Raw genomic sequence first — 18,284 nt, forward strand, 5'->3', positions numbered from 1 at the left:
ACATTCGGGCTTAATCTGTAGCTGTATAATGCTGATTCATGGAGAATATGAAACTGTCAAACAACATATAAATAATTAACTAATGGTTTTTACAACTCCGATCATGGCGTTAAAGCATTCCAATTTGTTTGCTGTGATAGAACAGTAAGAAAAAAAAAATATTCCTAACTTTGAGTGTGTGAAAACATTAACTTACTCTGGTGTTCGATTCGAATGATTTAATCTGTTTGTGAAATATTATAAAACTACTCATGATATATCTTATCAAGTTCGAATATAATTCAACTTCAAATAGATATTGTATTCATCCACGCCATCAAAGAAGACGAAGCAATCATGAGAAAAATCGAAAGATTTCTAGAATGACTTTGCTTCCTATAAAACACACAGAAAATCATGGTTTATCTGAAACCTAAATAATGAAAACATATATTTCTGTTTATTAGATGCACACGTTTATAATCTAGAATTACTTGTTCGCTAAACTGGAATTGAAATTTTCGAACCGAAGAGCATTTTATACGACACCTGTGTCTAATGTTTGGTTTGAATTTCGCGCAAAGCTACACGAGGGCTATCTGTGCTAGTCGTCCCTAATTTAGCAGTGAAAGAATAGAGGGAAGGCAGCTAGTCATCACCACCCACCGCCAAATCTTGGGCTACTCTTTTACCAAAAAATATGTGGTAGGTGGTGTTAACTAGCTGCCTTCCCTCTAGTAATTTCAAATTAGGAACCTTTGTGCGAATTTCAACAAAACGAAACAACAAACAAACGTTACGAAGAAATCGCGGTGTGTTCTGTATATATTTAGTGTTAATATTGCTCAACTTGTATGTATCAATGTTTTGAATATATTTGCTTGTATAAAAACTGCTAAGCCTATCTCTCGATAAGTTATTAATGGTTTGAATTTTACGCAAAGCTACACGAGGGTTATATGCGCTAGCCGTCCCTAATTTAGCAGTGAAAGACTACGGGGAAAGCAGCTATTCATCACCACCCACCGCCAAATCTTGAGCTACTCTTTTACCAACAAATAGTGGGATTGATCCTCACATTATAACGCCACCACGGGTGAAAGGGCGAGCATGTTTGGTGTGACGAGGATTCGAACCCTCGACCCGCAGATTGCGAGTCAAGCTCCCTAACCACCTGGCCATGCCGAGCCACTAGTTATTAATGAAGGTTGAATATTTTCAAAATACATAGAAACATTTAATCTCTCAGAAATTAATAAATGTAGTTATGGAAATTAACCCTAAGTGTTTCCACTACCATAAAGCGCTTTAATACTATTGTAAGTAATGCGTTGATCGATGTGTTTTACTTACTTCGGATATATAAAATGTGTGCAGTGTTGTAATCGTTTAGACTTCTAAATTTTCAACATACCCGTCAACTTGTGCTTATATGTAAATATACGTAAAACTTCGCTAATAGGTAAACTAAAAGATCGCGGATCTACATGTTAGGCCCAAAGTTTTATTTCTAGTTATGAGTATAATAATGTATTCTATTTTGACTTGAAATTCTACAAAATATATTCAATCAAAGTAATAATGTTCGTTGAAATAAATAAAGTGATCAAAATACAATAATTAACAGTTAATATACTATTTCATTTTCCCACGCCCTTTGATTAACATTTTATTAATAAATTCTAGCTCTTCAGTGGCTCAGCGGTAAGTCTAAAAGCTTATGATGCTACAAACAGGGTTTAGATACCCGTAGTGGGTACGGCACAGATAGTTCATTGTGTAGCCTTGTTACACAAGGGCGACTTGCGCATATCCGTCACTAATTCTGAATTGATACACTAGAGGGAAGGCAGCAAGTCAACAGCGTCAATTGCCAACACTTGTATGACTGAATACAAACATTGAACCTTCGTTCTTATAGCGGGTGCATCCGCGACTTCAAAGCGCAGAGTGTGTTTTTTACGGCACCGGGCCGCGAACTACAAACCTCGGATTCACATTACAGGATCAAAATAAAATTAAAAACGAATAACAACTAAGACATATAATGAGATTCTTGTAACTCCGCTTCACGTAAAATATAAAGTTTGAGATCCCAGTCATGATTGGCTTATTAATTCAAAACCTTTGAGATCCCAAACATGATTGGCTTATGAATTCAAAACCCTCTCTTAGAATATGGTTCCATCATGTTCTTGTCCCCTCTGAATAAATACCCATTTTTTTCACGCTTGTTTTTTACTTGTTATCAAACCAAATCAGTAAATTATAAACCATCGTTATTTGAAAGATGCTAAAATACTGATTAAAGTATTTTGTAGCTCTAAGTCGCAGTAAACCAGGAATTGTGTATATATATATATATATATAATAGAACGGCCATGTTTAATTCTGAAAACTCACACAACCACCACCTTATTTTCTTAACTATTAAAAAGCGCACAGATTTACTTTTTTAATCGTTGAAACATACACAAAGGTTCTCAAAACTAAGCTATTATTGGATTTGTTGACGTTGTTGATAAGTATCTCGCAACTTTCATGTTTGAAACTAGCTTATGAAAACATTCGAGACAATTGTACTACTTGTACAATAATATGATAGTGACACGCTGTTAACACAAATGGTTCCCACGTATTATTCTGAGTCATAAAACTGAACAGTATATATACACTAAAGACTATTTTTTGAAGCTTGAATTTAGCATTACTGTAAAATATAGGGCCGGACGTAGCCTTGTGGTTAGCGAGTTGAATTGTGAAACTGAGGGTCCGTGGTTTTCTTTCGTTGCTGAAATCGCGCCCCATACTTTGGGGCCATAGGTGCGTTATAGGAGTGGTTAAGCCCCACTATTCGATTAGAGATAGCCCAATAATAGAGAGTGTTGTTGACTAGTTGCCTTCCCTCTACCCCCTAGTGGCACAGATGTATATCTGCAGATTTCGATATCAGTGATGGGTAGAGCACAGATAACCCATTGTGCAGCTTTGTGTTTAATCACAAACAAACAAGCCTTCCCTCTAGTGACGGTTAGCACAAATATGTAAAACAAGTAAGCAAACATAGAAATATATATCTTCAGTCCATTCTACAGACATGACAGCAGTACGTTCTGCACTCGAGGAAATTGTGACATTAGTCATCCTTTAAATTAGTCTGTGGATTGACAAAAGTCAACTATGTTGACTCTAACGATGATATCTGTGATTAAACAAACTAGGGCAATACTACAAATGTACGACCTTGTAATAAACAATCTTTCACCTTAACAAGTGAAATAATAGCATAGGTGTACCAAAGACACCTTTGGTCTTGTAATCACACTTCATTTATTTTGAAAAGGTACATCATTAGTTCTGAGTCTCCCAGGGTCCTGCTGGGATGATTTCGTATTTGACCATTTAGTTTTTCATTGATTGCCCTCAGTTAACAAATGACGAGAGACTTCGCGGGTTCTGTGGACAGAGCCGGTGGATTAAAGGCCTATTTCCTAACTCCGTCTGAATTCACTATACACACAGCCAATGGGCTGGCGCCGAGGGTGAGTCTCCCCAGGGCACTATGGTGCGGCGTGTTTGTGTATCTCAGCACCCAGACCGTTATTAAGTGTGCTAGCCCAGCCTTCTCAGGAGGAGTCTCTGTCGTCTTGATAGATGGATACCTGGATGAGGACAGCTTTGCTCTCCGCCCTAAGTCTTTCTCGGCACCGCTGAAGCTCAGCTGTGTCCCTCTGAAAAACAGTTATAGGTAGAAGAAAAGGGTTAGACTTCTTTTGGAGGCTGGAAAAGAAATGTTCATTGGATAGAAATTATTATGAAAGTTACATGATACGTATGTACGTTTCTTATATGTTATGTAAAAACAAGCACATTATTTTCCTTTTTTTATGGTCGATTTTCTCAACTTTAAAAGCAGTTCTTTAATACATTTCTTCAGTGTTAACAGTGCTATGCCACCAGAGAAGGAATAACTTTACAAAACCATGTAAAAAATCTACTTATATAATGCTGTACTTTTCGCGATATAGTAAATTATTTGAATAAGGTTTGATAATTTTCACGTTATAAATACTCACCTTATATCATATTTAATAACTTTCACATAATAAATGATTACATTACAGGTTCTTTAATAGTCCCGATTTTAAGGTTTATGAAGTAACTCGTTTAGTCTTAAGACTACAAAAGGAGACACTAATTAAGACAAATAAAGTGACTTTTCCACTTTACAGGCTATAAAAAATCTGTCAGAGAAACAAGCAACATAGTTTAATTTTACTGAATTACAAAATACTTTGTAAAATATATACAACAACGTATTGATTAAAATAATAAAATAATAGATATTTTACTTCAGAAGAAGTATTATAATTAACAATTTCATCTTCTTGTGGCTGCATTGTAGCTTACAATGCAAAAAAAGATAGAGTAAGATAAATTTTGCTTATTGGTTAAAATAATTAATGTACATTGCAGTAGAGAAAGGGAACAAAATTTAATTCAAGTAAGAAGATGTATGCAAAATTATTTCTTCAAATGCTACTTTCCTTTATTAACTTCCCGCTAGATGGCAGGACGGTATAAGTTCCTTGTTGAATGATAATAAATAGTAAATACTGTGTGGAGTTGCACTACAGTTCTTTAGGAAGATATGCAACTTTCTGTTGAATATTAATTAATGGTACTGTACGGAATTGCACTATAGTTCCTTGGGAACTAACTTACACAACTCACTGTTAGATAGTAATCAGTGGTACTGTGTGCAGTTGCAATACAGTTCCTTACAGCACACAGCTCACTTCTGAATAATATTAAGTAGCATTGTGTGGGGGTGTATTATAGTTCCCTATTCTTTAAGACAGTACACAACTCACTGTTGAATAGTAATCAGTGGTACTATGTGGAGTTGCACTATAGCTTCTTAGGACAGTACACGACTCACTGTTGAATAGTAAATAGTGGTACTGTGGGAAGTTGCACTTTAGCTCCTTAGGACACTATACAACTCACTGTTGAATAGTAAATAGTGGTACTGTGTGAAGTTGCACTATAGCTACTTAAGACAGTATACAACTTACTGTTGAATAGTAAATAGTGGTACTGTGGGAAGTTGTACTATAGTTCCTTAGGACAGCATACAACTCACTGTTGAATAGTAAATAGTGGTACTGTGGGAAGTTGCACTATAGCTCCTTAGGACAGTATACAACTCACTGTTGAATGGTAAATATTGGTACTGTGGGAAGTTGCACTATAGCTCCTAAGGACAGTATAAAACTCACTGTTGAATAGTAAATAGTGGTACTGTGGGAAGTTGCACTATAGCTCCTTAGGACAGTATACAACAAATGTAAATGTGAGTAAATGTTTGTCTTCACGAATTGCTGAAACTGCCCGTTCTTATAATGAACGATTAGTTTTATTTCTTGAATAATCGGATCATTTGAACGGAAGTGGACAGTTCTTGAATGTTGAGAATACCATCTCGATCTTCTGTTTTTTTAACGTAGCTATAATAAAGTTATGTAGATAACGTACGTATTTGTTTCGCTTAGCATTTCCTGTCGTCATCGCTTTGGGCACTGCAATACAAGATACGAAATAAACATGCTATACATCAGATCAGTCCTGTCTGCTGTTGTAGCGCTACGGTTGTGGATCAAGTGAAGTATGTGCTAAACTAGTTGAAGTTATTAGACTCAATGGTTGGAGATTAGATCCAGTGGTTTATGGTCAGTGATAATAGTAAACTTGCCTCTACTGAAGTAAGTACGAAACAACACCTGAGGTTTCTTTCATTTTATATTTGTGTAGAACTCATTCAACGGATATTAGAATTAGAAGCCGTTTAACTGCCTTAATAAATAGGCTCATGTCAATATATATATATATATTTGAGTTTTAACGTATATAGCAACATAAAAGTTTCTTGCGTATGTGCGAAGGAAGTATGTGGTAAGTGCTTGAATAATTCTGCTCATACCTGTGAAAATATCAAAATACTCTATCACCAGTTCTGATCTGACGGTTGGAGATGTGGCGTCGTTTTGCAGTAATATGCTAGAGATCTTGAGAAATGTATAGAATACTCTATCACCAATTCTGATCTGACGGTTGGAGATGTGGCGTCGTTTTGCAGTAATATACTAGAGATCTTGAGAAATGTATAGAATACTCTATCACCAGTTCTGATCTGACGGTTGGAGATGTGGCGTTGTTTTGCAGTAATATGCTAGAGATCTTGAGAAATGTATATTCTGAAGCTGTCTTATAACGATATAGAAGCGCTATCTCCTTGAACAACATAAATGATTCAACTTGGGCCTCAATTTTTCCTTTAAGCGACAGCCGGCGGTTTACAAGATCCGTACAGAAGTGACACTTAGGATTTACTGTGAGCTTCGGTTTTAAACTACGTTTCTGTTAAACACATTCGTCTAATATTTTTATAGTTACGCCAGGACTAACTGTTGATGCTAAGACTAGGTAATAATAGAGTAATTGTTGTCTGCAGTTGCTCTAGGTATATTATATAACTGTATAAGGTGTTTGCTTTCAGTGTTGGACTCAGAGTTTGCGTAATTTGATTTTTCATTTTCAGTTTTTGTTTATATTTACGTTGTGCCCGGCTGTCCTTAATCTCATAGTGGTGAAATTAGTATACGTGTTCAGAGAGTTCTTCATTGGTCATTACACTACACTACATGGAGTACCAAGTCACCATTTTAGGAATAGTTCCTGCCAAAATAGATATTTTGGTTCTTGTTTTCTTCCTAGACTGGAGCTGAATAACGTCCTCGGACTCAAGAAGTTACATTCTTAAGTCTCACAAACACATATAGAACTTTCATCCGTGGTTACTATTCAGTTAGAAGTGTTGCAAAATGGTCGCCTTTTCTCTGGTACGTAGATCATATTAGGGACAACCATACAGATCTTGGGACTGACCGTTTAGGCTATTGTGAGCATAATGTTGTCCAGTGAGGGTTATATACACTTTGTGAAACTTTCGTCTTCATAGACACGGTGTACAACTAAATATGCCCCCCCCCCCGCAGTAGCACAGCGGCATGTCTGCGGACTTATACTGCTAAAAACTAGGTTTCGATACCCGTGGTGGGCAGAGTACAGATAGCCCATTGTGTAGCTTTGTGCTTAATAACAAACAGCAACAAATAAATATTTACTTTACTGAACTGAAGAGTTGTTGTTGTTTTTTATCTCGATAACTCTACATGCAGCAAAAGGCCATGTGATACCTCTTTAACAGAAACGAAAACAATGAAACTTCAAAAATGTAGATCCTTAAAGTTGCTAGCTTGCTGGTTCGACAGTTCTTGTGACTGATAGTAAAGTTAATTCGGATAAAATAATAAGAAATAATAAATAAAAAAATAGAAATAAAATAAATAATTCTGTTCTATTAATTCTTATCTAAGACTTTGATTTTTAAAATGACTTAAATGAAATTGATAATAATTACAATTCATTTTCTTAATCCTATTCACACCCTAACAAAATCCGAGGTTTCGATTCCTCGCTGTAGACACAGCAGCTAACCCAATGTGGCTTTGCTCTAACAGTTGTTTTTCGCGAAAATTGGTGCTATACAGCGCCTAGATAAATGCTACGTTTGTCGTATTCCAGCCGGCCTGATGAGCTGTATTTTGCGATAGGTCTCATCGACACTGATGTAGTGTGATTGCTATGTTACATCATATTCTCCTTTGCTTTCACTCACGGATTCTTAGAATAATTGGATACTACGACATTATTAATAAAACAGATAAATTAATAAAATAAATCAGAAGTAAACACAACGGCAGTTACAAGTTTTCCATGTTATTTAAGCTATTCACAGTTAACTTAGTCGTTTGAACATTGCTTACTTTGTTTGCCATAAGTGTATTAATAGTCCATTAACGTTAATTAGATTATAAGCTTATTAACGTTGGTCTTATTGTTAATTTATTAGTGTTCATTTTACTTAATATATGTAGTAGAACTGACAAATGGGAAGTTATAATTTTTGTTATTTAATTAGTAAATATCGTTAAATGCCTGAAACGTGATGATTTGGTGCTACTTGTAAATTTTGTACTGAATAAATCCACGTGATGAAACTGACGATACATTTCACTTAGCGCTCCATTATGTCACTGCAGTTATATATAACGTATCAGATATGTTAGTAAAACTATCATCACAGCAGAAAGCGGAGGCTGTTGAAAACTTAACCAGATTCTATTGCTTAGCGGTATGATTAGAGCCTTGTGCATGAGAAAAAGCATCTGTTACTGCTACTGGAATATCAAAATTCATTACTAAAGAACTCGTACATACACGTATATCTGTCGTGATGGGGCAGTTATTATGTAACAGTGTCAGGTAACACATCTGTCTGTCTGTGTGACTAACTCTCTAAAAGTTGTTTCTTCTTTCATGTTGTTTATGCTAAATATTGTAAATGAAACACAATAGTATTTTGATACAATATGTCTACTGACATTTATAAAACCATCAAGAAGAAAGACCATAATGACGTGAGTGACTAGTGTTATAGCAGATTCTATAGTATACGTTTCCACATGATGACATTAACCACAAGAGGTTAATCCAACTATATGGTTATATGGGGGACTATTGTTATGGCAGTATCTATAACACGTTTCCACATGATGACATTAACCACAAGAGGTTAATCCAACTATATGGTGATATGGGTCATAACAGTATCTATAGCACATAACCACAAGAGACTAATCCAACTATATGGTTATATGGGGGACTATTGTTATGGCAGTATCTATAACACGTTTCCACATGATGACATTAACCACAAGAGGTTAATCCAACTATATGGTGATATGTGTCATAACAGTATCTATAGCACATAACCACAAGAGGTTAATCCAACTATATGGTTATATGGGGGACTAGTGTCATAACAGTATCTATAGCACATAACCACAAGAGACTAATCCAACTATATGTTGATATGGGGGACTAGTGTCATAACAGTATCTATAGCACATAACCACAAGAGGTTAATTCAACTATATGGTTATATGGGGGACTAGTGTCATAACAGTATATATAGCACATAACCACAAGAGACTAATCCAACTATATGGTGATACGGGAGACTATTGTTATGGCAGTATCTATAACACGTTTTCACGTGATGTCATTAACCACAAGAGACTAATCCAACTATATGTTGATACGAGAGACTATTGTTATGGTACTATCTGATGATTACAGATCAGTTGAAGGAAACGTTTAGCAATTTAATAGCAAAGAAATTCAAATTTATCTTAAATCAGGGACAATCAGAACTTACATGACGCCTCGTGAAATCCGTCACGTGCTATCATTGTGTAAGGGAAAGGGGATCCTTGACCAGTGCAGCTTGTCCAAAACTAAAATGACCTACATGTCGGTCATTAGTAAAGCGGAGAAAGTGGGTTCAGGCTCTGGACCGGGTAATCGAGACTTCGACCCGTTTCGGTGCGCTAGCTACCGAGGAAAGCGTGCCGAGCGAGAAAAAACCGAAATGGGATTTTAATGACAGTCTTCGTAAGGAGCTAAGGGTCGGTTCAGCTCGCTAACCTCCAAACAACGTTGAGTGGAGACAAAATGTACATTAGCAGGCGACAATGTATAGCGCTTCGGCGGGCGGCTGCCCTAGAAGATGAGAACTGAGGCCGGAAAATGCTCGATCTCCGCATTTGTACCCGACATTTTTAAAAAAGCTATAGAAATCATTTTAAACAACTGTCATTTGGATGCAATAAGTCAGAAGTTTCGAAAAGAAATGTTAGTGTGTTATTTAATATGTTTAAATAAAGTTTTGTTTTTCCCTCTGATTACATTGTCATTTTCTTTATTTATGTTGTGTTCTGTTAGTGTACAAATAAAGTACTTTATCACAGCTTCCTTACTTTTTCTATTAATGTTTTAAATAAAAGCTTTGTTTGAAGACTGTTCTTTTTTCCCTCTGATGACATTTTCTTTATTTATGTTGTGTTCTATTAGTGTACAAATAAAGTACTTTATTACAGCTTCCTTACTTTTTCTATTAATGCTCTAAATAAAAGGTTTGTTTGAAGATTGTTTTTTCCCTCTGATGACATAGTCATTTTCTAATTTATTTATGTTTGTCAGTTATTATACAAATATAATATTTCATGACAGTTTCTTTACCTTTTGTTTGGTTTAAAAATATTCAACCTTTTCACGTGTAAGATCTGTCTATTTACTACGTTGGATATTATGGGTGAGAAAAACCAGTTTTTTTTTCTATTGTGGCCGGGTAGGGCCAAGTTGTTAGCTTGCTAGGACAGTGAGTCAGAGAATTAATGGATCGTGCTCTATTACCACAAAAACACGCTCCGCATATTATGGTTATGTTGTATGGTAAGAATAACCGTCAAATCTCACTGTTTAGTCAGACAAGAGTTGGCGGTTGGTGCTGTTTATTAGCTGCTTTCCTTTTAGCTTTCCACAAAATCCTCAACAGCAACAAAAATTTTCCCTTTTGCAAGTTTCCATCGTGCTGTACAACATATCATTAGTTTTAAATCAACCTATGTCTGATATGAGTACTTTCATGTGTTTCATATCTTTAGCTATAGATTGATTAGTTCCCCATGTACATTTCTATGGTTACCATTTCTCTTCGGTACATCGTTTCCGATCTAAGGACTACCATATAATTATAATTTATTAAATATAATATTTTCTAGCTGGTACTTTGGAAGATATCTCTGGAATATTGTATTTTATATCCTACATTTTCGTGTATCAGATGTTTACCAATATGTTCCAATTAATTCTTCAAAAGACACTCTTACTGTATAACATAGATTCATTTTACCTCAATGTAAGATTGGCAAAATTTCTTGTGCAACCTTATAAGAAACTGACTTGGAAAACTATTTAATAAGGTGTTTATTAAAACTTAAAAAAACTATAACTGACTTTTCTTGGAAACATAAAAACTTCTAAGACCAAAAACCAACAGTCTCTAGGATTATTACTCTTTCTTATTAATCCTTACCATCAGTTATTTTTTACTGTATCCCTCATATGCTGCTACCTATTGGCTTATCATTACGCTCGAAGACTTATAACTTGAAAATTCCGGGCTAGATCTCTGTTGTGAGCACAGTACAGATAGTTTTTTGCTTAACAACAAATGTACAAACTAGAATTACCAAAAGTAAAAACTAATGCAACTAACTACATGGAAACAGGTTATATATCTTGGATCAAAAGATTGACCAAGACCGTTGGACTTGGTATATATAGTTGTATATGATTCACTTAGAATTCATCACTTGTTCTTTAGTTAAATTAGAATTAATCACTTGCTCTTTGGTTAAATTAGTATTCATCACTTGCTCTTTGGTTAAATTCATCACTTGCTCTTTGGTTAAATTAGAATTCATCACTTGCTCTTTGGTTAAATTAGAATTCATCACTTGCTCTTTGGTTAAATTAGAATTCGTCATACACTTTATATTTCAATTATAATTCATCACTCGCTCTATTATATGAGATTCATTGAGAAGTTCTTCGTGAACGTTTCTATAGGATGTTTAGGGAGATTAACTGTCTAAACCAATAGTTTGTAACAGTTTTTGTGTTTGGTCTTGTTCATCCATGCTTTCACAAGTATGGTAAATAATCACAATAATAAACCTCAATGATTTTTTTTTCATTCGAGCAACTATTCTATTCAATATGTCTAATTCATGCGACAAAATCATTACTTCTGCAAAGTTTCCTGGGTTTTGGGGGAAAAAAACAACAACTTTGTTCTCTAAACCACTAATTTGAGCCTTCTAGGTTTGTAGCATATAGATTCTACTTATTTTGTGTTACATTTGCTCTACATCGATTTTAATCGCATAATAGATCTGTTGTAATTTTTAGATGTTTTATTGGAAGCTTGGTATTCACTCTCCTTTCAGCGTTAGTCAATGACAAATTATAGGTTAGGTGAGGTTTTACTATCTTATAAAAGAGTTTAGGAAATAGTAAGATCTAAAATGAGTCTCTTCAGTAATTCAGTTGGTAAAGGAAGTACATCTGATAGCTAGAGTCAATTTATGTTTATTTGTTATCTTTTCGTACACCTTCGTTGATAGTAATTGACACACAAAATGATAACGTTTGTTTGTATGTGTGTATCACTAGTTATAACAATATTTCATAATATTCGAAAAGTATCAATATGGTGGCGCCATCTAGCATCTACATTTATAAGCTGTTTCTATTTACAATTAAGTGTGTATAGCGTGACGGAGAATAGTTATTAGCGAGCTATTAGTTCTTCTGTTTCTCGGTAAAAATAGATTATAATTATTTAATGCTTCTGCAGAATATTAGACAAATAATTAAATTTGTGGAAAATATATTTGTAATTAAAAATTAAAAATATCGAACGTTTTCTAAGATTCACGGTTTTGTTAAACGCCGAAAGCCGCTATTGGAAACCAAAAGGCGTAAAATTTGTAATTTGTATAACATTGTTCGAAAGAAAAACATACATTTCTGTAATCGTATGAAAAATTTTGAGTTGGACTTGGCCTGTTGTTAGCGTGGCCGGATCGTGAATTCGAAGATCCATGGCTCGTGTTCCGTTGCGCTGTGAGAGTGATTGTCAAAGCCAACTATTCGGGCAGATAATGATCGGTGATGTTGTTGAGCTGACTTAAGTCTAATCTATCAGCTCAAACTTAAGAACGGCTAACCGCAAATAGCCGTTTACGTAGCCTTGCACCAAAATTTTAAAATAAGTTCACAATAATGGACGATTTTGTGACAACAAAAGTTTGTTATGATATTTTAATATAAATATTAGTTTGTTTGTAAAATATCCGCTTGGAGCCTTTCGTCCTCTGGATTGAAAAAGAAAAAAATTACTATTACGATTATTTTACAATAAATAAGACTTAAGCTACGCACAGCACAAGTTTTAAATATTCTCTGATGCTGGTTCTAAGCTCTCCCCGTGGCACAGCGGCATGTCTGCGGACTTACAACGCTAAAAACAGGATTTCGATACTCGTGGTGGGTAGAGCGCAGATACCCCATTGTGTAGCTTTGTGCTTAACTTCAAACAAACATGTTGGTTTTAAAACGTTCTGCTCCAAGTATTTTTATACTCCTGAGTTTGGAAAGTTTTTTTTTTGAGATTTTCTTACAAGGTAATACATGACCCGTGAAATATATTAGACATTCGGGCAAAACTGTACAATAAATTTCCAAAATGTTATTTTTCAAAATATATAAATATAATTTGTTTTTTATTTCTTGAGAACATTGTTCTATTTTCTTTGATAATATAGATTCATTACATATTTAACATTTGTTCTGCTCATATCCCACTTTTACTTGATTGTATGTAGTTAAGCACAAAGCTACATGCTGTACCACTGTTTTTTTTATTAATTGATAGTCCTTTCTGTTCTTATTGATTTGTCGGTCACCGAATAACAACGAAATACAAATATATAATTTGTTTTTAAACGTTAAAGTATTGGTTTATGTTTTGATCATATAAAAATGTGTAGACCATGATAATTTGATAATGATATAAAGATGCGTAGACCATGTTAATTTGATAATAATATAAAAATGTGTAGACCACGATAATTTGATAATGATATAAAGATGTGTAGACCATGTTAATTTGATAATAATATAAAGATGTGTAGACCATGTTACTTTGACAATAATATAAAGATGTGTAGACCATGATAATTTGATAATAATATAAAGATGCGTAGACCATGATAATTTGATGATCATATCAAAGTTCGTCAATCCAAGATGTTAAAATATTTCAACACTTCTTATTTCAAAATTGTGAATATTCATACTTCGATTTCAGAAACGTTATACGTACTACATATAACTACATGTGTCCTCGTAGTTGCACAAAAGGTTGTGTATAGTTCACACATTTGCCCTTGTGTTTATCCGGAACCACGTTTGTTAAGCGTAGCTAGTTTTGGACCTTGTACAAATAGAACGAATATCGTGTTTTCTCTAAGACATAGTGGGTCCGGCATAGCCAGGTGGTTAGGGAGCTCGACTCGCAAGCTGCGGATCGCGTGTTCGAATTCCCGTCCCACCAAACATGCTCGCCCTTCCAGTCGTGGGGGCGTTATAATGTGACGGTCAAAGAGTAGCCCAAGAGTTGGCGGTGGGTGGTGATGACTAGCTGCTTTCCCTCTAGTCGTAAACTGCTAAATTAGGGACGGCTAGCGCAGATAGCCTTGCGCGAAATTCAAAACAAACAAACAAACAAAGTAAGACATAGTGAATTTGTTTTCTGAAAGAATTTTTAATTATTACCACAAAATATTCCTCCCGCACTTTAAGCTGTGAGTGCGTTATAAGAGTGACAGTCAATTCCTTAGCGTGAATGGCGTGGTGGTAGAGTGCTGCTGACTGGCTGCCTGAATATTGCAGCATGATAGGAATCACATGCGAGATGTTTGCTTTTTCCTGAATATTGTAGTATTACAAGAGTCACACGCTAGTGTTTGCTTCTTCCTGAACATTGTAGTATTACACGAGTCAGACGCGAGTGTTTGCTTCTTGTTGAACATTGTAGTATGACAAAAGTCACACGCGAGTGTTTGCTTTTTCCTGAATATTGTGATCTGATAGGAGACATGTGATGGGGAGAACCATTCGCTGGATGTGTTGAAATGTTTAAAAACTCTATCAACTGGCTACATGATGATGTTTCTTCAGACTTTATGCCAAAACAAGAAATTAAAAGATGTATGATGTATATATATATATTTTGAATCCAATTATCCCAAATGAGGCAACAACAGTATTCAGCATGTCTATTTTGTTCAACGGTTCTGCATAAAATCCAACGATTAACTAAGTGATAATTGGACATTTTTTCCATTAAGTTTGTAAACATAAAAATATATATTTGTCTTTATTCTGTGACTTCATTAGGAGCGGTATTCCTTTGTCACGAAGGCAGTTTCTTTTACACTCTGTGTGTATGGGTAACATTTTTGATAAATATTTTTTTACTCTCTACGTCACCGCCTTAAATGAAAACTCTTGTAACGTCAATGAAAATATGTCATGAACACATTTAACAACATTACTGATGCTTTATCATTTAAGATTCGTATCAACATTTGAAAAAAATTTTTGTTCTGTAAAAATAAAGCTTTGTTTAGTATAAATAAATCGAAACTTCATATGTTCTGTGAGTGTTTGTTTGTTTAAAGTTTAACATTAAACTACACAATGGGTTATCTGTGCTTTGCCCACCACAGGGTATTGAAACCCGGTTTCTAGAGTTGTAAGTCCGCAGACATACCGTTGTGCCACTGGGGGCATCACTAACAGAACACCCCAGTGGCACAGCGGCATATCTGCGGATTTACAACGCTAAAAACCGGGTTTCTATACCCGTGGTGGGCAGAGCACAGATAGCCCATTGTTTAGCTTTGTGCTTAATTCCAAACAAACTGCTAGTGACTATCGTAAGAACAGCTTCAAAAGTTATAAGAGTTTTGGATTATGGCTTTTGTATATTTATGTGTACTAAACTCTTTAATGTGACATCAAATCGAATGTCTTTGTGGAGGTACGGTTTCGCAAAAAAAATTAACAACTCAAATTTATGTATCCTCAAAAACATACTTCGGAAGGAAATGTAAGATTTTTTTTAACACAGCTCGATAGACAACAAATAAATATATCAAAAGTACATAGTTTATATTTTTCAAGATACTGTGTCCTAACGTTATGAGTTTTTCTTTAAATCTGTCAAATATAGAGTAACAACAAAGGTGAAAACAGACCACTTCTCTCAAACTAATCTCAGAGGAAATAGTCCGTATTCCACCGTTTGAAAGTATGTAGTATTTCTTCCCGCTTCCTGGTTTGGTACTTTTTAACTACTAAAACTACTAGAAGTAGACAAATTGAAGTACGTGTAAATTTTACTTTGACTTAATCTGTCCCAGTTGTTAGCGTGCTGGTTTGTGGCTTGATGATCCCAAGTTTGTGTCCCGCTACCACTGAAGATAAAAAATCACGCTATGGGTGCGTAATAAGAATGATGGTGAACTGTTTGACTATAGTAGCCCATGAGTTGGCGGTGGGTGATGTTGGCTAATTGCCTTCCCTCTAACTTATCACTTCAAAATTACGGACGTCTAGCATAGATCTCCCTCTAGTAGCTTAGCGCGAAATTTAAAACAAATAAATAATTAACATATGACACATTTGTAAATGTTTAAATAGACTGTTGTTGCAAAGTTAAAATATAAGTTATTAAAATGATATATCGTTAATGAAACATATTAGCATATCAATTATTCGTGATAATTGGAAGCGATATGGTTAGCGTAGACATAATACTATTTAAAGCAAACATGCTCTATAACTTTGATCTCTTATCATTTCATTATTACAGTATATCTTGTTTGGTTTATACTACACATGTTAACATTCCTATGAAATAGGCTTAATATACAACATGATTTATGTGTATATATATGTATACATATGCCACTCTGGATTAATTGATTTTTCTTTTAAACAATTCAATAATTGATTTTGAATTAGTTATTACCAGACGCTAGGCCCAAATTTAATCACATTAGTAGCAAATATGATACATAATAAAGACAAAAACTATGGATGTGGGTAGCACCTATGTTAGTAATCAAAGGGTTATTGAAGCTTTAGAACTGACGTCAGGCATCTTGTATATGAATATAAGTGTCTTGCAACTTATGTGATCAATAACTGGACATTAATTTATTACTAACTAGACAAGCTTCAATCAACGTTTGTTTTCCAGCAAAACATTGACGGTTAGATTTTTTTTTTGCCACTGTTCTGTGACAACTCATACAGTGATTTATATGAACGATGTAAGCGCGTGTCCCAGCTGGTAGCTACTAGTGGTAAGGATTCGCGGAAATTTGTCAACGTTTTCAAACCGGACGTATGTTCCAGTGACCCGGTGTATGTCAAAGGATCCTCTTAATGTATGTTTTCAGTTTGTCGTTGTGTGTGTGTGTGTGTGCGTGTTTGTTTGAAACTGTTTATGACGTATTCTTTTACCTTATTTTATACAGAAAAACATCATGAAACACGAAATATTGGAGTAATGTTGAAGCGTGAAATAATGGGAGTAGTGTTTAGAAACCGACTCGATATGCATTAGACCAGCGTTTCTTATACTGGGGTTCGCGAGGGTACTCCAAGGGGTCCACGAGTCATGTCCGAAATTTCATAAAGATATTTAAAGAAATGCGATTTAAAGAAATATAAAGGCTTTTACGTAAAATTAAATTTATATGAATTGAAACATTTAATTTTGGAATACAGTTTCTCATGTATACTGAACCTTTTCTTTGAAAGCAAAAAAATTATCGATAGTTTGGGGATCCGCGAAAAAAACAAACTAAAAGGGGTCTTCGGGTTTCTAAAGTTTGAGAACCGCCGGATTAGAGAAAAAGCGTTTAGAGGTACCTGTTAGCGGGATATTTATATCCATATTCCCCCCTTACGAGTTAAAATAAAGTCATATACAATGTTGTATGTGTAAGTCGTGGGTTGAAACAAATATATTTGAATGGTGGCTCTGGTAATTCATCAGATCAGAAACAAAAAGTACACTTAAGTATTGTAACTGTTATTTTCTGCTTGTGAGTACGGAAAATTCATGTGATATTTAGGGTAGAAAAATTGGCTCCATCGACCGCTAACGTGCGTGCTTTTCCACGGACAAGGAACACTTTTGCTAAACAACTTATTGGCTTCCTATATGTGCTTGTCGCTGTTACTTTTTGGCTGCCTCGATGACTGTATTAAAGTAAGTTTTATTGTACCCAGTGGTTAGGCTAAGTCAACCAGAACTCACAAAAAGTTAAGGTGCTTAGGGAGAGAGCAATTGAAACAGAAATCTATGAAGAGCACTAAATGACTTCTGTCAATGCTCTTTTAAACGTAAATGATGATGATTTTCTATCTCTCTTTCGAAAGATTAGATACTTGAGAGTAGTTTAGAAAAAGAAGAACCAAATGTGTGCTTGAATGTTTGGTTGAAAACTGACTCACAGATCAATTTCAACCCGTCTTGTTCGATTTACAGAAAAACATAAAAACTCCCCAAGCAAATTCCAGAAGGTAATATGAAAAACAACAATATATGATACCAATATGCTAGAAGGATAGCATAAAACTGTATTCAATGCTTCTTCAACACGTGGTGCTTCTTGTAGATCGCAAATGGT

At 35.0% G+C, this 18,284-nt stretch overlaps 1 long non-coding RNA gene across 1 annotated transcript in view; it reads right to left on the bottom strand.

The window, feature by feature from the left end:
• Positions 1-3,292: 3,292 nt before the first annotated feature.
• Positions 3,293-18,284, bottom strand: part of LOC111086241 — a 30,461-nt gene continuing 15,469 nt past the window's right edge. Inside the window, exon 2 of the long non-coding RNA XR_002610969.1 lies at positions 3,293-3,710. This is a non-coding gene — a long non-coding RNA (uncharacterized LOC111086241). The remainder of the gene's footprint in view (positions 3,711-18,284) is intronic.

Source organism: Limulus polyphemus, unplaced genomic scaffold (genome assembly GCF_000517525.1).
Source record: "Limulus polyphemus unplaced genomic scaffold, Limulus_polyphemus-2.1.2 Scaffold947, whole genome shotgun sequence".
Taxonomy (NCBI): Eukaryota; Metazoa; Arthropoda; class Merostomata; order Xiphosura; family Limulidae; genus Limulus; species Limulus polyphemus.